Source organism: Eschrichtius robustus, chromosome 2 (assembly GCF_028021215.1).
Source record: "Eschrichtius robustus isolate mEscRob2 chromosome 2, mEscRob2.pri, whole genome shotgun sequence".
NCBI classification, from domain to species: domain Eukaryota; kingdom Metazoa; phylum Chordata; class Mammalia; order Artiodactyla; family Eschrichtiidae; genus Eschrichtius; species Eschrichtius robustus.
The window spans coordinates 70,008,091-70,030,272 of record NC_090825.1 but is presented as its reverse complement, the minus strand read 5'-3'; the positions used below and the strand labels follow the sequence as shown (position 1 = coordinate 70,030,272).

Here is a 22,182-nt window from a genome sequence, read left to right as displayed (position 1 = left end):
CAGTAAAGCTGCAAAGCACCAAAGACCAAGAGAGAAATCTTAAAAGCAGCAATAGAGAAAAGAGGGATTATCTGTAAAAGAATTTAAACTAATCTAAAATGTAGACTTCTCAATAGTAATAAGAAGCTAGAAGGTAATGGAAAGTGTTCAAAGGGTGAAAGAAATTAACCATCAACCTAGAAATACATATCCAACCAAACTCCTAACTACTCAGGAGTTAGGGGAAAATATATTTTCAAACAGACAAAAAGAGCATCTAGTACAGCAAGAAGGAAAATTTAACCTAGAAGAGAACTAAGATGTAAGAAAGTTGAGAAAATAAATTTGTAAACTTGTCTATAAATCTAAACAGGTATTGACTAAAAGTTAATAAATACTGAATAATTTGAGGAAGTTAGTTCACATAAAGTAGAAACAGAATGCTTGCACAATTAATTTATAAAGGGAAGAAAGAATAGAATTGAAGCATTTTACATTCTGTATTTATTTGCTTTTCATATATCCTCTTTGGCTAAGTGTCTGCTCAAGTCTTTAGCACATTTAAAAATGTGTTCGAGTTTTCACGGTTCTTTATACATTCTTGGTACAAGTCCCTTTTCAGATATGTTGTTTACAAATACATTCTCACAGTCAGTAGCTTATCTTATAACAGTATTTTTGCACAGCAAAATTTTAAATTTTGATGAAGTCCAATTTATCAATTTTTTCTTCTGTGGATTGAGCTTTTGGTGTCATACCTAATAACTCTTTTCCTAATGCCAGATCACTAAGATTTTCTCCTGTTTTTTCTTCTAAAAATTTTATAATTTGGAATTTGACATTTAGATCTGTGATTAATTTTGAATTAATTTTTGTATAAGATGCGTCATTTAGGTTGAGATTCATATTTTGGCATATAGCTGGCCAATTATTACAACACCACTTGTTTAAAGACTATCGTTTCTCCCTTGAATTGCCCTTAAACTTTTTGTCAAAAATCAATGGGAAAAATTTTTGTGGGTCTATTTCCATATTCTCTGTTCTATTTCATTGATCTGTATGTCTATCCCATCACCAGTTCCAAACTGTCTTAATTACTATAGTTGTATGGTAAGTCATAAAATTGGGTACTGTGAGTCCAATTTCATTTTTTTCAAAAATTGTTTTGACTGTTCTAGTTCTTTTGCCTTTTCATATACCTTTTACTATGTACTTGTCTATATATACTCAAAAAAATGGAGAGAATTGATGTATTTACTATGTTGAGTCTTCCAGTCAATGAATACTGTATGCCTTTATATTTATGTAGATTTCTTTCATCCATGCTTTGTAGTTTTCAGCATTGTTACATATCCTCCTCCTAATTCATATGTTGAAGTCCTAGTCCCCAGTATCTCAGAATATGACCTTATTTGGAGATAGGCAATTTAGAGAGGTAATCAGGTTAAAATGAGGTCATTAGGATGGGCCTTAATCCAATATGACTGGTATCCTTATAATAATGAAAAATTTGGAGACAGCACACAGAGAGATTGTAATACAAGATGAAAGCAGAGATCAGGGTGATGCAGAAATCAAGGAATGCCAGTGCTTCCAGGAAACCACTGGAAGCTAGAAGAGAGGCATGGGACAGATTTCCCCCTCACAGTCCTCACAAGGACTCAATCCTGCCCACACCTTGATTCTGGACTTCTAGCTCCAGAATTGTGAAACAATACATTTCTGTTAAGCCACTTGGTTTGTGGTACTTTGTTATGTTAACCTTAGAAAACTAATGCAAACACAAAATGTACATATTTTGTTAGATTTATACCTATGTATTTCATTTTTTGAACTTTAAATTTCTAAAGTTCTAATTATTTCCCTGGTAAACTCAGAATATTGTATTTGCATCATATTAAGACAGGAATTTCTCAAATATATTAGTGTTTGTGATATCTCAACTAAAGATGCTATTACTTAAAGAGAAACTACAAAATTCAAGTCAGTTCTCTGGGCCCTTTATCACTACTTAATTTTTTCACTTTTGTTATCTCTTTAATTTGCCAGATTAAATATCATTGCATGCTATTTGTCAGCATCATTGCATATTTGTGAAGAAATACTTTGAATCAGATTGTATCCTGACATTCCATGATTAATACTCCATGTATTTCTTGAAAGTAGATTTAAAGCAAATACTCACTGAATTCTCCCACACAGGCCACCAGTCCTCAGAAAAATAATTTACATACTTTGTAAAATTAAGTCAGTTACATTTTCACTAAACCCATTAATTTTTCAAAAAGAAGGCATTTTAATGCCATGCCCATGAGGTCTCAGAGTTTTTCTTTAACTTCTCCTTTTCTCCCCAGTGTCCTCACAACTACCACAATATGAAGCTAAAACTGGCCTCATGTTACATTTAAAAATCAAATGCATTTTCCAAATACTTCTCTAATCCATGCACATCTCTTCTTTGTCACCAAGATGTCTTCCTTGTTTGTTGTCTGGCCCTCCCTGATGGATTAGGTTGCCTCCAGGGTATACCCCAGTGATAGCACCCTAGATTCCTGTGTATCATGGCCTGCTTGAATGTGCTTGGTGGTTCTCCTCTCCCAAACTATAAGTTCCATGCTGGCAGGGATAAAGTCCATCTGTGGGTGTCCTCAGCCCTAGCACAGTGCCTACTCACCATACACTTAGCCCTAGTGTATAGCAGCAGGTGTGCCACATATATCTATGCATTTAATGAATGAATGAAGAAAAACACCAACTGAATTGAAGAATTTTCTTTAAAAATTCAAATTTTATAATCATCTAATATAGACAATCATCTTTTTTTGGCATTCTCCATTTTGCTGGAAGGTTAAGAAGTCCAATGTATTCAACTTTATAGACATAACCTAAATCAATAATACCTTACCAGCCAAATTTGCTTTTGAGACTTCATTCCAATCACATAATACTGGCCTCATTATATTAACATCCAAAGTTCAAATAAAATATAAGCAGCCTGAACTTTCTTAGTGAATTTAAACTTGAACATGCCAGGAGTTGCAAGGTCAAGGACTCTCCTTCCTTTACTGCAGGAAGCCTGCCTGACAGCCTGAACTACTAGTAAATAACCTGAGGCATGAGAAAGAGGTCTGTGATTTTTTTAGTTGCAACTCTGCGAGATTGTCCCTGGGTGTTTTCACATATTGGTGAGAGCCTACCAAGCAGATAGCGTTCATCTAGATAGGTGGTCACAGTGATGATTCTAACATGTACAAGCAGAGTATTCCCGTAAGTAGTTTGGTACAAAAGACGGTTTCGCATAGTAGATGAAGTGCTGCCCTAAGGATCCAGCAAGTAGTTTTCGAATCTCAGCTTCTTCACTTGGGCAAATCATTCTAACGTCTCTTCTTGCTTTCATTTTTCCTCTTTACAATGGGTCGAATGAGTCGAATACAGTAGAAATTAACTGCAGAGAGTTCCAGGACTCCTTAGATAGGAATAATATACTCTCCCAGAAAATGATGTTTGTACAGAAACAATAGTCCAGGTCAACTTTACTTAATGCTTATCTCCTAGGACATTAGCAGTTGGAAGGTTTGGACTCAACTTGGCGAAGTATTGAGCATAGTGGGCTTGTGTCCACCCAGCTGTGGCTTGACAGCTAAGTTTTTCTGTCTTATCTGGATCTTTAGAATTGCCTATACATAATCTGAGAGTGCTCAGGAAATGCTGATTTAAAATATTTCATGAGTGAGTCATTCATCATCACATGTTCCTGCGGGGTAGGTAAGATACTGTCACCCTCACCTGCCTGTTCTTATTTGATAAATGCTAATTGATATTATATGACTTTCAAATGAATTATAAGAAGGTGGGTTTGTTACATCCCTTCTTATTAATTTCGGTTGAATAGTTCTGACTTTCACCCAACCCTGATGAATTGCTTGTATCTGATTGCCTTGTGTTTGCTTCACACCTCAACACTGTTGGGAATAATAGAAAGAAAAGCTGCCTTCCCTAAACAGGAAGAGCAAAGAAAAACCTAAGGGAGTCAGTATAAAAAAAGATGAAAGAAGATTGAATATAATGGTAATACAGAGGCCCATAGGTCCTTTGATATCATAATAGCCCCCTAGAAATAAAAGTCTTCCTAAGGAGGAGTCTGAGTTATTATATATTTTCCATTAAAATATAGATTGATGAAAAATTTGGAGTTAGTATTTAATTTTAATTATCATCATTTAAAAATGAATGTGCACAAACATATACGGTGAAGCAATCTATCTTTGTACATGTGTGGATTGCTTTAATGATTAATAGACAATGTTTTAGGAAAAAAAGTCTTCTCACCTTCCAAATTTTTCCAGTATGTCAATCATTTAACTCAAAACATTATTGGATTTAACAATTTAAAAATGTGATTTGTAGAGTAAATAACTTCATTCTCATTATGGTCATATGGCTTTAGTCTTTCAGGCTTTTTCCTGTTTTAGCAGTGAATCCATTGAAAATATGGTAAGAGTTGACAGTATAGAACAAATTCACCAGAATTTGTGATGAAGAAATTAATTGCAAGCTAGGCTACACTCTCTTTTGCTTGTGACTTGTGTTCAGGGACACCGATCGTAGAAGGAAATGGAATTAACTTTTGTCTAATATTTCGTGGTTGTACTGTGGTGTTGGCCTTGTTAATGATTCTGCTCCCTAAACTGTTTTAAAAGAAAAGGAATAGTCATGTGACCAATGGGGACGGTTTTAGAGCACCTAGAGCTCTCTATATAGAATAACTTGGGAATTCAGATGGCCGGAAGTCTTGACATGAAATTTAGTTTGGAAGGCACTCTGAAAATCACTCTCAAAAAGCACTCTGTCAATCATTCTTTTCCACTGAGTCCACAACATTGTCTTACAGGAGCAGTGGAGGTACCTCTTAAATTTCTACTAAAAGACAGGTCAGTGACTTAAAAGTTCACACCAACAACATCACTAACAACAAATTGTCCTTTAGAGGATGGTAAAAAAGTGAAAGCTGTTAGGAATGGAAGCAACATAGAACAAGCCATCACACCACCATTTTCTACAGCATCCTAAATTGTGGTAAAGACTTGATCATAGCTGTGTCTCACTTTCCAGCCTCTGAGTCAAGTTAGTACCATCTGGTGGGATTTGAAATGACTCCAAAAGAGCTGGTGATGCCTCATGTTAAATTGTGAAAGACATTCTATTTAGCAGATATTATGTTTCTCTAAGTCAAGAAGGTTATTTTTTTTTTCCGTTCATTTTGTCCTTTTCATTTCTGACATTAACTCAGAACATCTTTGTTCATCAGAGGATCTGCTTTAGTCATTCCAGCTTGCACTTTTAGCTTGGGATATAACAATCAAGCTCTATTCTCACAAAGGAGATTAGGCCAATATATTATGGATTATTCAGTCCATTGCTTTTTCAGGTGGAAGGGGTATTGCAGAAACACTGGAATTCTATTTCTAAGACTTTTATATTATTCCTGCCCATAAGTTCCATTTCCAATCCTGTTCCTGGATTTTCAATGAACAAGCAAAAGGAAGTAAAGAGCAGAGAGGGCAGATTATTGGTATAAGTTTCTATCAGCACTTCTTCCTAAGTCCTATCCACCCAAGGGTAATGTATTAATAATTTCAAGAGACACTAAAAGACACAGAACACCATTTTGTTCTAAGGGCCGATCTTGCTGATGATAATGTGCTGATTGGGTCTAGTCCAGAAAGGTGCCTTCATTAGCCCTGGCCAACTCCAGGCAAGTCCAAGGGTACAGGTTGCTACTAGAGAACTCCAATCAAAAACTTCAGGGAAGCATCAGGGGAATTGGTTTAACAGTCTCTAGTGGCTTTGTCTCTGGGCTCAGCAGCCTGGCTTTAGGAGTGCACAATAACATTAGAAAGGACAATATTTAAAAAGGCAGTGGTGATATGTCCAGGAGTCCAATGGGGACACTGCATCTGAAGGGACCTAAAAAAAAGTTCCTAATTCAACTAAGACCTAAAGAACAAGAACCTAAGAAGATGAAATAATTTGGTTTCTCCAGGGCACCACTGAGATTGGGAAATGACACAGGGTTTTAGGGGGAGACCAAGAGTCTTTCCTGTTCACTTCAGTCTGGTTCCAAGTCTGTGGTGACTTTTTATGATGGCCCTTATACTTTATGGGAATTTTGGTTGAGGAAAAAGAAATGTGCAAACTCTTTTTCTACCTACATGTAGAGGGTACATTGAGGCTCTGCCATTTCTTTTTCCTTTTTAGCTAAAGCTTCTATGTGTGTGTTGACTACAGGGGGAAGTTGGGCACCACCTGGGATTGTCCAGGTCGCATTAGGAGAAAACGGATGAGAGAATGAAGAGAAATGAAGAGTAGCCAGAAATTAAGAAATGTTGACTTCTTATCCCAAATCTACCATTTCATAAAACAGTCTAAGCCATTTCCCAGGTCAATTTTCTCATCTCTCATAGGGATATGCCACTTCCTATTCATGATTCTTTATGAGAACAGTGTGATATTTAATCAGTTGCTTACGAGGAAACATAGTGAAGAATATGATGTAAAACAACACTGTTATTTTATTTATGTATCTTTAAGTGGAGAGTAGTATGTTACTTAAAAGGTGGTTTTATAGGGTCCAGACCAGCTGCCAGAGTAGGCTAAGACCAAGTAATTTATCTCAGAATGTCCTGTCGCTTTGTTATGGCACATCAATGGAAAAAAGTTCTGACATTCATTTTGATGAATAATTAGTTTAGGGGGAATCTCCTGGACAGATTGTAGTCTTGTATTGCAGAGTTGAAATTTAATAATTTCAACACATTTGTCTTCAATGACAACATAAATCAGAGATGAATTACATCTAATCAGTAAAATGGGTTTAATACATGGCCTATAGGTTGTGGGAACCAATTAATATTTGTAAGCATATTATCTAGGTTCTAAAGTGAGGGGCATTATAGAAGTTGTATTATAGTAGATTGGGTTCAAGTTAAAAAGCAGTTCTAACTTGTATAGTGCCTAGAGGAAGAGGAGAGTAGAAAGACAAAAGACATTTTCAGTTGGCTAATACTTTCATCTTAAAATGTAACTTGAATATTATAAAGAAGAATAAAACACTTAGAAAACAATTAATCGGGGCTTCCCTGGTGGCGCAGTGGTTGAGAGTCTGCCTGCCAATGCAGGGGACACGGGTTCAAGCCCTGGTCTGGGAAGATCCCACATGCCGCGGAGCAGCTGGGCCCGTGAGCCACAACTACTGAGCCTGCGCGTCTGGAGCCTGTGCTCCGCAACAAGAGAGGCCGCGACAATGAGAGGCCCGCGCACCGCGATGAAGAGTGGCCCCCGCTCGCCGCAACTAGAGAAAGCCCTCGCGTGGAAACGAAGACCCAGCACAGCTAAAAATAAAATAATAAATAAATAAATTTATTAAAAAAAAAAAAGACAGCTGAGGTCATTTAAAAAAAAACAATTAATAAAACTAGCGTAGAAAAGACTTACAAAGATGTTTTTTGTTTTTTTTGTTTTTATTCCCCCCTCCCTCTTCCAAAGGCTAACCTCCAAATAAAATTCTAGGCTGAAGTTTTACACTGTCTGCTGCAGACAATTGCCACTTTCCAAGTACGGACTGCCAAGAACACAAAGAGCAAAGTTTAGTCAAAGTTCATTTTCAGGTCATCTGCCCTGGACCCATCAATCTGGAAAACCTCTGGGTAACCTCTTCCAAGTTTGTGGACTGGAGTGGGATCCTTTGCAACCTCATTAGAGCATGCAATAATTAATTTGTCTTAAATAGGAAATTAAACAGTCATGTACAGTGTAGAGAGGAGGTCAGAAAGTGGATCTTGAGGTGCATTCACAACCTCTATTTGGGAGTCCTCCCAGGACTGCAGGGAGGTGGGGCAGACTCAGAAGAGAAATAACTTGTATAGGACAAATGTTACAAAACCTCCGTGACAAAAAGCATCCATAATAGGAGAGAAATTTGACCTGAGAACAAATCGCCAGTGTGTTTAATGTTGCTCAGGCATGCCTGTCTTTCAGAAGACTTAGGGTGAGAACTTAGGCAAAGTTGACTTCACAAATTCAGTGTGTATTAACCCAGAAAACTCACTGTTGTCCTTGAACTTACTATGAATTGTATCCTAGACTTGTGTACATGAACTAGAGATTCTGTCATGAGAAAATGGGAGAAAAGGTCTAATGTGGAGTTCTAATGAGTCAATGTTATTTGTGAATTCATAGTGAATCAAACCATTGTCTTCCAAGATAGCATTTTGACATAATTAGAGAAGTCGAATGGAGAGCATTAGCAACACACACAGGCAATTTTGAAAAATAGATAAAATGCTATTTATTTCTCAGCAATAGAAGAATGCAAGGTTTTTCCAATTACTGTTTCATCGAAAACCTGTGATATCTGTCTATGTATCTATCTAGAATTTTACTATAATAAATTTCATTAGCTGAAAATTAATTTTTACATAATAAAATAGGAATTAAAAAACCATGACACTATATATTATAAGTGAGGATGTGATCAGATTTATAAAGTCTTTTGGTCTCTTTATATTTTTTGATGAACTTAGTACAATTAAGTCTATAATGGCAAATTACAGAGTTATTAAGTAAAACAGTTTGTCGTGTGTGGTAAAGAATAAAATGTAAATTATGAAATAAAGGTAAATACAGATAGTTGAAAGAGGAATTGTTCAAGGTTACAAGAGCTGGAAAGCAAAAGATTCTGAAAAATTAAAGTGTATTAATCAAGGAAATCTATGGTTACATAGCATCATGAGAAAAAAATCAAATTATCTCCAAGTCCGTTGAATATGTTGCCACAGATGTAAAAAAACACATCTTTGAATATTAAAAATTCTGAGCGTTAAATTACTGTTTGATTTTAGCTCTCTAGTTCTTCCACATTGTGCTCATTTTTAATGCTGGCACCTTAATCCCTTAAGTCTATCATTTAAATTTTTTCCCTGAAAATAAGCAATGGTCTTGTGATTTGGGGCTTTTTTTTTTTTTTTTTGAAGTATAGCTGACCTACATCGCTATGTTATTTCCAAGTGCATAACATAATGATTCAGTATTTCTATGCATTACAAAATGATCATCATCATAAGTCTAGTTACCATCTGTCACCGTACAAATTTATTACAATATTATTGACTATTGACTATATTCCCTCATGCTGTACATTTCATCCCCATGACTATTATTTTGTAACTCTGTTTTGTGTTTGTTCATTTGTTTTGTAGGTTTCACATGTTAATGAAATCATTTGGTATTTGTCTTTTGTCTGACTTATTTCACTTAGTATAATACTCTCTAGGTCCATCTATGTTCTTGCAAATGGCAAGATTTCATTATTTTTATGGCTGAGTAATATTCCATTGTGTGTGTGTGTCTATACACACACACATACACCACAACTTCTTTATCCATTTGTCTATCGATGGGCACTTAGGTTGCTTTCATATCTTGATTATTGTGAATAACACTACAATGAACATAGGGGTGCATATATCTTTTCAGATTAGTGTTTTATTTTCTTTGGAAAAATAGATCTGGGTTCTTTTTTAAACATCAGGTTCACTGAAGAAAAATTTACATAGAGTAAAATTCACTCTTTTAGGTATACAGCCCCATGAATTTTGATAAATATATATAAATATATAACTGCCTTCACAATCAGGATATTGAACATTTCCACCATCCTGTAAAATTCCCTTATGCCTCTTTGAGGGAATCCCTTTTCCCCATCTCATGGCTACCACTGATATGATTATAGTTCTTTTAGTTTTGCCTTTCCAGAATATCATATTTTTTTTTTTGTCTTCTTTCACTTAGCATAATAAAAGCTTTCATTTTGGGGGGTAAATACCTATAAGTGGGATTCCTGAGTCATGTGGTAAATGTATGTTTAACTTTATAAGACTTTATATTAAACTGCTAATCTATTTCCCAAAACGGCTTTCCAATTTAACATTCCCACCAGCAATGTTTGAGAGTTCCAATTGATCTGTATCTTTGTCCACACTTGGTAGTCAGTTTTAGAATTTTAGCAATTCTAATATATGCTACTAGTAGCTCATCATGGTTTTGATTTGAATTTACCTAGTGACATGGGTAAATTCATATCATATATATGGGACATGATGTTAAACTTTTCATTTATTTGCTATTTGTATTTCTTCTTTGGTGAAGCCAAAATCTTACCAATTGCTGAACAAGTGCCAGTAGCTGCTCACCTCCAAACTTCTTGTTTAATGAGAAAAATAAAACCTTATTTGTGTTGAGCCACTGGTAGACATATTCTTTGTTGCATGAAGCTGAATAAGCATTCCCAAAGTATACAATCTTCTTTCCAAATTAAGATTTTTATGTTCATATTCCTATATTCTCCCTTTTCGTTAATGGCATCACAATTACCCCATCATCTAAGCCAGAAAATTAATCCAGTTTTAATTTTTACTGCTTTCTTATCTCCCAAGGCAACAATTCACACCTCCTGAAGGGAACTACTGCAATAGCCCTTTCACTAGTCTCCATGCCACCAGTTTTCCCTCCATATTGATATTAGCTTTAGCACCTTAAAATACAAATAAGATACTGAACTTCTGATTAAAACCTTTGGTGGTTTATCATTGCCTGTAAGAGAAGATCTGAAGGCCTTAGCATAGCATGCACAGGCTTTCACAACCATTCCCCCACCTATCTTCTCAGCTTGATCATATGCCTCTACCCTTCCCTCCCCTCCCTCCCTCCCTCATTCATGTGCTGTGCTCCTATGGAACAGAACGGTTCACCCCTCTCTCACAACTCATGATCCTTGATGTGTTTGTTCTGTTGGGAAAGGCCTCTCCCCTTTTTCTCATCTGGACAACCCCTATTCATCTTTCAAGGTCAATGTCATATGTTACTTCTAGAACACACTTCTCAATTCTTCTAATAAGAGTTACACACTTTCTTCCATCTGCTTCCATGAAACTTAATTCCTTCCTTTATTCTTGTACTTTCTCATATTATATTTTTATGTGCTGGTTTCTCCTACAGTATGTTTGAAGTAGGTGATGAGTATGAATGCTCTCTGAAACAAGTTCAATGTGATATTAAAAAAATCTGTGATTTAAAAAAAATATTTACAGAGCGATAGTGACTGTAATATTACCATAGTTTATTTTATGCTTTCATAATTGAAGAGAATACTGAGTTTGAGGGGTTAGTGGAAATATTCAAATTCACACCTGCTTTGTTAAGAATCCCTATTATAGAGTGTAAAGAAGGGAATAAGGCAAGGATAGAATCCTTAGGTGTTCTAATGTTTAAGAGCTAAGCAGAGGTGATGTAAAGGAGGCTGAGAAGAAGTAGAGAGGTAGAAAGGAAATCAGGAGAGTGATTAATTAGGCCAAGGAGTGGAAGCACCCAAGTTTAAGGAAAGAAGCCAAGAGAAATTAGTATTAAAAAGTCTATAGGGTTTGATCAACAGAAACCTTTGCTTGAATGACTTCTGACTTTTATGGCAGCCATTAGCTTTATATAGGTTTGGGAGGAGTAAGTTATTTTTTTCCCTCCGGCTCATCACACCATCAAGTTTGGATTTGTAGGGCTTAGAGACCAAATTCTATAACACAAAAGATAACCTTGAGGCCTTTTCTGGCCATAAAAATACCAGTCTCATAAAATGATTAAAAGTGATAATGTTCAGTCTATAAATTAATCAGGGGAAATGGGGACATAAATTTTAGCAACTTTGTGTCATTATGAGTTTGTGTAAAGGATTTTGTTGGAAGAAATAAAGACTTAAGACCACATGACACATGAACTATGTTTCCAGATAAGGAGATGGCTGGACAAATGACTCCTTGTTTAATCACCTGTTCTATTTTTTATGATTTAATATATGAATCTCTTTTACATGATTGCATTTTAGATTTGATTGATTTTGGTTTTTAATTGTTAAATATGGAATTGATTAGACTTAGTTTTATGAGAATATAATTGGATGTAAATTAGGCTTTGGTAAAATTTAAATTGAAAATACATTAGGCAAATTCCTTAATCTTTTTTTTTTTTTTTGCCTCAGTTTCTTCATTTGTAAAATTAAAGCCTTGGACTCGATGACCTTGAAGGTCCTTATGAGGTCTAATAGTTGAAGACTACAGTTTTATGTAGAGGAAATAACTATGTAGTTAATCAAATCATTCATTTTTCAAGTGATTATTTTGGCTTCTGAGAGCTTATGAGAAATCCCTTCATTTATGACTATTTGTATTCATTATCTAGACATTGTCCTCATATAGATGGGGGGCTAGTAATCACATCAGTCCCAATATGGAAAATGTCTTTCTTTCCAGTACCCAAATTTTAAACATGAAGGATGGTGGCAGGCTTTAAGCAACCAGTGCTGTCTGTCTGACTTACCTATATTGAATTACTGCAAAACCATATTAATTTTTAGAACTGCTTCAAATCTTGAAGAAATTTAATACCGTGGGGCCTACCAGGTTACACAGCCTGTGAAGCCAAGCTGCTTGCCTGCAGCTGATGCACTGCTGCAGATTTGTTTGCTGTCCTTGGTCACAGTCAAAACTGGCTACATTCCCTGTCATTGAATCAATTGCTCAGAGTTTGGAATATGCTACCTCCAGAACCTGAAGAGGCGTACCTGGTGTCATTCTTCTTTCTTTGTGGTGGGGATGCCAAGATGTAATAATTTGTGTTTTACTTTGGAGGGAATGTTCTGGCATACCCTAGACCACTTGACCCCTTCAAACTTCACTGCTGTGTGAAGTCCCTGAACCTTTAAGGTTTATCCTCCACTCTCTGGAACACATGTGTCTTACCAAGGCCTCCACTTGCCAATTCTTGCTCATCTGGTCTGATTAACATGATGTCATCAATATAGTGGGCCAATGTGACGTTTTGTGAAATGTCCAGATGATCCAGATGGTTCATTTGGACTATATTGTGACCTACCATGCAGAGTTAACATAGCCTTGTGCAAGATTAAATGTGTATGATTGTGCATCTGACATGAATATGAACTACTTCTGATCCTCTTTCCTGATAGGAATAGAAAAGATCACATTTGCTAGATCAACGGCTGCATAGTTTGTACCTGAGGCTATATTAATCTGCTGTAGTAAATATTATCACATCTGGCACAGTAGCTGCAATTGATTAGGTTTGTAGTAGTCAAATGTCAGGTACAGGAGCAATCTGGCTTTGTGGAATTCATTATGGATACCATGAATTTAAGTGGAAAGTGTTGGTGACCACTACCTCTGCATTCTTTAGGTCTATAAGGGTGGTACTAATCTCTGCCACTACCACCAGGATGAAATATTTTTATCTGTGAAAGGGAAGTTTCATAGGTTTTCACTGGGCTTTTTCTACTATGATAGATTTTACCCTACATGCCAAGGACCAAATGTGGAGGTTCTACAGACCACCAAATATTTCCATTCCAATTATACCTCTGGAGACCCAGGGAACACTATGGACCTAGTGGACCTACTGTAAGCCAAACTTGGACCAGGACTTTACTTAACATCTGGCTCCCATACATCTCCACTCCAACAGGGGCCATGATAACTCTTTGGGCCTCTGGTTAGCAATGTTAATTTGGACCTGTGCCTAACAGTCCTCAAAAAGTATGAGTGTTCCTCTTTTCCAACTTTATGATAATCTGAGTAAATGGCTATAGGTCCTTTTAATCAGGGACTACCATATATGCTTGCTGTTCTGTTGCAAGGTTATTTCTCCTAGGGACCCAGCATCTCTTTTAGTCATTGGATTTTAGGTCTAAGACTGGCTCAGGTCTACAAACTGGGCTTTTTACTAGGGCAGCTGTCCTAAGCCTCTTGATTATCCATCCTTGATTTCTTTTTGTTGTATATATTAAGAAATATATCAAGACTTGTTGGCTGCCCATGACTTTGCCTTAGGAATGCCATGTCCTTTGAACATCTCCATAGCTCCTTGTGAGTAATTACCCACTCATAATGATAATATCCCCCAACTTGCTTCTGATCGTTCAGCATCATCACCACTTGGCCTCTATTATCATCCCTATCATCTCTGCTGGCCTCTGTCATCTCTGTCACTTTCAGGGAGAGAAGTGCTATAGTAGCATCTCTTACCTTAGCCCTGGCCTGCAGACAACAGCCACCACTGATCTTCTCAATGATTCTAGTGCCCCTCTAACCAGCTCGTTTCTTACCATGTTCTCTAAGCTGTCCCTAGAAGGTGGTGGGTTCTCCAGCCTTGTGTTTTCTCTCCACTCCAGAATCCCCATTTCCCTGAATCTGTTGATCCTTTCTTTCACATCTGCCATGGCAATCGCGGCATTTCTACTTCACTTAGTGTGGATTACAGCCTTTTTAGAATCCAAGAGCCATCTAGGAGTATGTTTGCACTGTTACCTGGGTGCTTGCCAGGGTGTTAAATCCTGTATCATATGAGGATGCTTCCAAATCAACAAACGCTCCTTTGTGAAAACTTACGCTCTACACCCTTTTGATCCTGCACCATCAGGATCTAATCCCACTCTCCTGGCTCCCACTGGCATAGTTCTTTGGCCCTGCAACTCCTTTAGCATATATATCCTTTTCTCTCTCAATAGGCCCAGAACTTTCTTGGCCAGGTTATGTCATGACTTGACCCTGACAATTGGTTTGGTAGCCAGAGAAGAAAGTGGGGGTAGATCTTGAAAAGAGCATGTGTTGTCTTTCAAAGCAGAGTCTCTGCATCATGTGTAAGGAAGGGTGGACACTAGCCTTTAACACAAACGAATGGGCCACTGTGCAGGTCTGGAGGGTTCAGCAAAACCTAAGGATTTAAAATTGAGTGCCTAAATCTTCCCATCCTGTGTTTCATGGTCCTATTCCTTTCTCATCAAGGTCCTGGCCTTGGAATGGCAGACTTGTTTGGGCTGAAAATTCAACATTTTCTGGAAATATACTACTTCATGATTACTGGGTCCAATAATTAGCATTTCCTGCCCTTTGGCAGCAAAGATTAGAGCCCCTTTTATATGCTTCCAAGGAGGCCCTCTTGCCTTCACACTTTTCCTTAAATTAACAGTTAATTATCCTTACCTTTTCATTATAACCTCTACTACTAAAGCCTCCAGGCTTCTAAAATACCTGAGATATTGCCCACACCAATGCATTCCCTTCTACGAGTTTGTCATTGGTGAAAGTTATAACATTGGAACAGTTACAGCATGCTAGGAGACATCAGGAATCTACTTAGCCCCAGTGACAGGGTTCTTATTGCCAGTTGGCCAAAGGATGATCCAACTCAAACATTTTACCTTAGAGTCTGCTTCCTGGGATTATTCTTGGTACTAACTCTCTTAGATCAAATTCCCTGGAAAAAAGACTCAACAGAGATATGTGTTCAGGAAGTTGACTGGATCCAAGTGTTCTTGGATACAGGTGTAAAGGAAGCAGGACTGGGCAAAAGGAGAGATTGATTTGTGATGAGTTGGGTTGGCCAAGAAGTGCGTTCGGGTTTTTCTGTAAGATGTTATGGAACGAACTTCTTGGCCAACCCAATAGTTGCAAGAAAGGCCTCAGCTGATTATGTGGGGAGCTCTGGAGCTGGGATGGTCATTCAGAGCTGTCCTAATTTGAGGCAGCAAGGCCAAGATTTTAACCAGATGCTAAATTAAGAGTAGCTTTTAAAAAATTTTATTTATTTATTTATTTATTTAGTTGCACTGGGTCTTAGTTGCAGCACATGGGCTCCTTAGTTGTGGCATGCGAACTCTTAGTTGTGGCATGCATGTGGGATCTAGTTCCCTGAGGAGGGATTGAACCTGGGCCCCCTGCTTTGGGAGCACAGAGTCTTATTCACTGCGCCACCAGGGAAGTATCTTTAAAGATGAAGTGATATTTGAGCAGGTGGCTTTCTTCTATCAAAGGCAATTTCCAGAAGAAAACTTAATTGCAAACAGTCAGTAGCCAACATCCTGGCTGATAGGGTTATAGATGTCACGGTCCTGGAGGGGGATCTTGGCAGCACACCACAGCATTCACTACAGATGTCATCAGAAGTGGTGCTTTAGCATTCTTGAAATTTTTCTCTGATCTGTGTCATTTTGTTTTAGTACTATTCTTAAAATTGAGTGTCCTCATTTGTGAAAATAAAGCTTTGTCAAAAAAACCAAAGCACACAAGCTTTCCAATTTCTAATTTCTAATCATTTCTGTTTCTCTAATTTTTAAATTAAGTTTTCTCAAGATTTGAGGTAATTAGAGAAATTTATTTGATTTTGGAGTACTTTAAAAGAAGTCAGCAGAAAAGTCAGTGTCAGAAAACACTGGTTGCTTAGAGCCTACTATACTTCTTGTTTAAAATTAAAAATGCTCTGTTAGGCTGCCCAGATTCCTCCCAAGGGAGATGCCTCCCACCCCAAACCAGGACCAAGGCATATGTTGTCCCAACTGTTGAGAGTTTTGGTTGCCATAGCTCAGAGATGAATTCTTTCTACAGGAATTGCCCTTGGCCAAAGGAAGCCACTTTGCCTATGGTTGTGCCCTATCCCCAATTCCATGGCACCCCTCATCCCATGATTGGGTCATGTGGGGGACAGAGGCTTAGTCCTCTTGCCTCAGTTCAGGACAACTTTGAAAGACCATTGCAGCTAGAGTTCACCATAGGAAAAGCTAAGGCCTCTGCTGCAGTTGCCTTTTACTTTAATACTTCCCTCTGTTCAATTCTTCTTTCCCTTTTCCCTTATTGTATTGTGCCTGAAAGCATTCCCCAATACATTTTCTGCAGGCAAATATCCATCTCAAATCTGTTTCCTGAAAACCCAACCTAAGAAAACATCCTTTTTGTAACTTGATTATGAGAGAAAGGGAAATAAATCCTCCAAACAATGATGATAAAACAGTAGATACATAATGTATTGTGTTCTAAAATTTAATCTTCTAAGATAGAAGGTATATTTCCTATTAAGCATGTCAACACGAAAATATATTTCAGTTGATTATTCTGACTAAATTTTTAGTGCCTGTTATCCAATTGTAATTAAAATTTTAGTGCCTGTTATCCAATTGTAATTTGTTACTGATAATCAGAAAATTTCTATTCTTTCTTCTTCTTTTCCTCTTTACACATGGCTACAGATCTTTCAGTAAAATGAGTTTTGTCAGAAGGTTGGGAAAAGGCATTGCAAAGATTTTGAGGGAAATATACCACTGCCATCCCTAAGAAACAAGACAGAAATAAAAAATAAAAATAGTGTTCTCAGAAACAAAATTAGAGTCACGTTGGCAAAGAAATTTAATGTCTCTGAGCATCACTTGTCCTTTCAATGAAGATGACAAAGATGATTCTGTCTGGTTTTTAGACCACGATTATTTGGAAAACATGTATGGAATGTTTAAGAAGGTCAATGCCAGAGAAAGAATAGTTGGGTGGTACCACACAGGTCCTAAACTACACAAGAATGACATCGCCATCAATGAACTCATGAAAAGATACTGCCCTAACTCAGTATTGGTCATCATTGACGTGAAACCAAAGGACTTGGGACTGCCCACAGAAGCATATATTTCGGTGGAAGAAGTTCACGATGATGGAACTCCAACCTCAAAAACATTTGAGCACGTGACCAGTGAAATTGGAGCAGAGGAAGCTGAGGAAGTCGGAGTTGAACACTTGTTACAGGACATCAAAGACACTACAGTGGGCACTCTTTCCCAGCAGATCACAAACCAGGTCCATGGTTTGAAGGGACTCAACTCCAAGCTTCTGGATATCAGGAGCTACCTGGAGAAAGTGGCCACAGGCAAGCTGCCCATCAACCATCAGATCATCTACCAGATGCAGGACGTCTTCAACCTGCTGCCAGATGTCAGCCTGCAGGAGTTTGTCAAGGCCTTTTACCTAATGACCAATGACCAGATGGTGGTGGTGTATTTGGCCTCGCTGATCCGTTCCGTGGTCGCCTTGCACAACCTCATCAACAAAAAGATCGCCAACTGGGATGCAGAGAAGAAAGAAGGGCAGGAAAAAGAAGACAGCAAAAAGGATAGAAAAGATAACAAAGAGAAAGAGAAAGATAAGGAAAAGAGTGATGTAAAGAAAGAAGAGAAAAAGGAAAAAAAAGTAGCTTTTTGTAAATTAAAATCTTATAAATTACAAAAAAAAAACAGGGACTATGTTTACACCTTTAGCATAAACTTTGGTTTAATGCTCATTCAGTCTAGACTCCACTTCAAAGCACTTTGAAACCACATTACAGACTTTTGTTGCAGGTAACTTGACTAAGTAGATAGATGTTCCTAGAACACTTCTTAGGGAAGGACATTTAAAGTACTGGATAAAACATAAAAAACATATTTTCAGGGGGCTTCCCTGGTGGCGCAGTGGTTGAGAATCTGCCTGCCAATGCAGGGGACACGGGTTCGAGCCCTGGTCTGGGAGGATCCCACATGCCGTGGAGCAACTGGGCCCGTGAGCCACAATTACTGAGCCTGCGCGTCTGGAGCCTGTGCTCCGCAACAAGAGAGGCCGCGATGGTGAGAGGCCCGCGCACCGCGATGAAGACTGGCCCCAGCTCGCCACAACTGGAGAAAGCCCTCGCGCAGAGGCGAGGACCCAGCACGGCCAGAAATGAATAAATAAATAAATAAATAAATAAAATTAAAACAACAACAACAACAAAAAAAACATATTTTCAAATGCATGGCTAATTTATGAAGGAAAATATTTGGAGACCAAAATGAGACAGCATGTATCTAGAGATGTAAGCAAGCACAGTATTGGGCGTGTGCTGGGTGGGGTTGGGTATGTTATCTGCATTGCCCAGTGGCCTACATGGGTTTGTTCAGGCTGCACATGTGTGAAAAAGGCAACAAACCTGCAGGCCTGCATCGGTAGCAAGACTACATCAGAGACCCTGCACAGAGTCTGCTCTGCTGGCAGAAGCCACTAGGGCAAGCTCTTCTCAGCTTGCTCAGGCATGACTCTGACCCAGTCCACTGTGCCTGCCGCCCGCAGAGGATGTGTATCAGATCCCTGAATGTCACTAAGTGAGGGGCAACTGCCTTCCACCCTTCCCCCTAAGATCTCCCCTCACCGTATGCAAAAATCAATTCCAGACAGCTGGAGCATTTCATTATGAAAGGCAGGACTTAAATACTTTTAGAAGTAAATAGGTCAACTCTGCATAGGAATGGATTCTTAATCAATACATCAAAATAATGAAACATGAAGAAACAGTGATAAATATCATATTAATTTATCACAAGATCCCCCCCCCCCAAAACTGAGGAAATGTCACCTCACAAACTGGGAGAAAATATTTGCAACACATATAACCAATAAAGGATAGTGTCCAGAACATGAAAACATCAAACCAATATGAAAAGACAATCTATTGGAGAAAAAGGTAAAAGACATTAACAGACATTTCACAGATGAGGAAAAATAAGCAGCCAATAAACTTATGAAAATGTGTTCATCTTTATTAGTAATGAGGGATATGCCAACTTAAACCATAATGAAATACATTTTACACCCATTGGTAAAATTTAAAGGTATTGTAATATCAAGTTTTGGTGAAGATGTGATAAACTGCACAGTCACTTTAGAAAACACTTTGGCATAATCTAATGAAGTTGAGCTACTTCATACACTTCTACAACCTATCAATTTTGAATACATAATTTATAATATTTTATAAGTCCTGGTGTGCTTGGATCAGTCTGATTTATATCACTTTTCCTGGGGTCATTTTTAATAACATCTCTTTGCTCTCCCCAAATTTTTTTAGTTTGATGATAAAATTTATGGTTATTCTATCATCATCCTTAAAAATATAGGTAATGATATAAAAAATATGTGATCTACTTAATGAATGCCTATTATTGGGGATTAGGTTTTGGCAATTTCTTTTGTTCTTGATACCATCTTTTTTTCCTTTTAAAAGTGTGCAGGCACTACAAGGCAATTAAATTCAACTTTAAGATTGGGTATACCATCGGTAGGGTACACATGGTCCTCCCGCGGGGTCTGCTTAAGTCAGGATGACAGTTAGGAACCCTTGACAACAGTACTACCTGATCACTAACACAGGGGAGCAGCTGACCCAACCATTCTATTTCTTATTCATCTCTTGGTGATCACATAAATCTTTTTCTGAACATCCTGAAACAATTTTTTTCCCTTGAGAGACAAATTTTTTCCAGATTTCCTTAGAAATATTTTCAAAGAGAATTACCCCTAGAGATCACTATCTCAACCTCTAAATCATTTAAAAACACACTTCAGAATCTCCTGAAATTTTTCTACCTACTTCCTTACAAAAGTAATCCCGTTTTTCATGAAATAAAGCATTCTTGAAACAAGTGAACAAAAAACTGTAGTAATATGGTTACTTCTTATTATGTCTTTACATATTTTTAGTGTTGCAATGTTGTTCCTATATTTTTCACTATGAATGCATGTTTTTCAACCATCACCTGTATAGATTCTGCTCATATATAACCTAGAGTTATATGAAGAAATGCATTCTGAGTTAGTAAATTGCGGATTGACAATAATTCTAAATAGTGCCACCTTATAGTATTTTAGGGTGATGGCAACCAACCTGTCTTAATAATTCATAACGTGTTCAGCTCATCCAAGTAAACCTCATTTTAGCGTGATGATATTTTACCTTTAGTAAACTCCTTCCATGGCTTCTTCCATCTTTCCATCCCCAAATACTTATTAAGCCTGCAATTTGCTAATAATAGAAAGATACAACATGTGCTAATGATATAAATGCAGTGTTTCTCAAAGTGCTTGATATGCTCTATTATACGTTATCTGTCTTTTAGAAATCACATAATTTTCTCATGTCCTAAGACATTTTAGAAAATAGAAATGGTGGCTTTGGCTATATGACAGCAGTAGAATTGTACACCATACAAACTATGTCAGTATATATTATCCTAGCAGTTTTTTTTTTTAACATCTTTATTGGAGTATAATTGCTTTACAATGGTGTGTTAATTTCTACTTTATAACAAAGTGAATCAGTTATACATATACATATGTCCCCATATCTCTTCCCTCTTGCATCTCCCTCCCTCCCACCCTCCCTATCCCACCCCTCTAGGTGGTCACAAAGCCGCAAGCTGATCTCCCTGTGCTATGCAGCTGCTTCCCACTAGCTATCTATTTTACGTTTGGTAGTGTATATATGTCCATGCCACTGTCTCACTTTGTCCCAGCTTACCATTCCCCCTCCCGGTATCCTCAAGTCCATTCTCTAGTAGGTCTGCATCTTTATTCCCTTATTCCCGTCTTGCCCCTGGGTTCTTCTGACCATTTTTTTTTTTTTTTTTTAGATTCCATATATATATGTTAGCATATGGTATTTGTTTTTCTCTTTCTGACTTACTTCACTCTGTATGACAGTCTGTAGGTCCATCCATCTCACTACAAATAACTCAGTTTCGTTCATTTTATGGCTGAGTAATATTCCATTGTATATATGTGCCACATCTTCTTTATCCATTCATCTGTTCATGGACACTTAGGTTGCTTCCATGTCCTGGCTATTGTAAATAGAGCTGCAATGAACATTTCGGTACATAACTCTTTTTGAATTATGGTTTTCTCAGGGTATATGCCCAGTAGTGGGATTGCTGGGTGGTATGGTAGTTCTAGTTTTAGTTTTTTAAGGAACCTCCATACTGTTCTCCATCGTGGCTGTATCAATTTACATTCCCACCAACAGTGCAAGAGGGTTCCCTTTTCTCCACACCCCCTCCAGCATTTATTGTTTGTAGATTTTTTGATGATGGCCATTCTGACTGGTGTGAGATGATATCTCATTGTAGTTTTGATTTGCATTTCTCTAATGATTAATTACGTTGAGCATTCTTTCATTTGTCTGTTGGCAATCTGTATGTCTTCTTTAGAGAAATGTCTATTTAGGTCTTCTGCCCATTTTTGGATTGGGCTGTTTGTTTTTTTAATGTTGAGCTGCATGAGCTGCTTGTAAATTTTGGAGATTAATCCTTTGTCAGTTACTTCATTTGCAAATATTTTCTCCCATTCTGAGGGTTGTCTTTTCGTCTTGTTTATGGTTTCCTTTGCTGTGCAAAAGCTTTTAAGTTTCATTAGGTCCCATTTGTTTATTTTTGTTTTTATTTCCATTTCTCTAGGAGGTGGGTCAAAAAGGATCTTGCTG

General features: G+C 37.5%; 1 pseudogene; it reads left to right on the top strand.

The window, feature by feature from the left end:
• The first annotated feature begins 17,306 nt into the window (after positions 1–17,306).
• On the top strand, positions 17,307–18,227 carry LOC137758868 (26S proteasome non-ATPase regulatory subunit 7 pseudogene; annotated as a pseudogene).
• Positions 18,228–22,182: the final 3,955 nt, after the last annotated feature.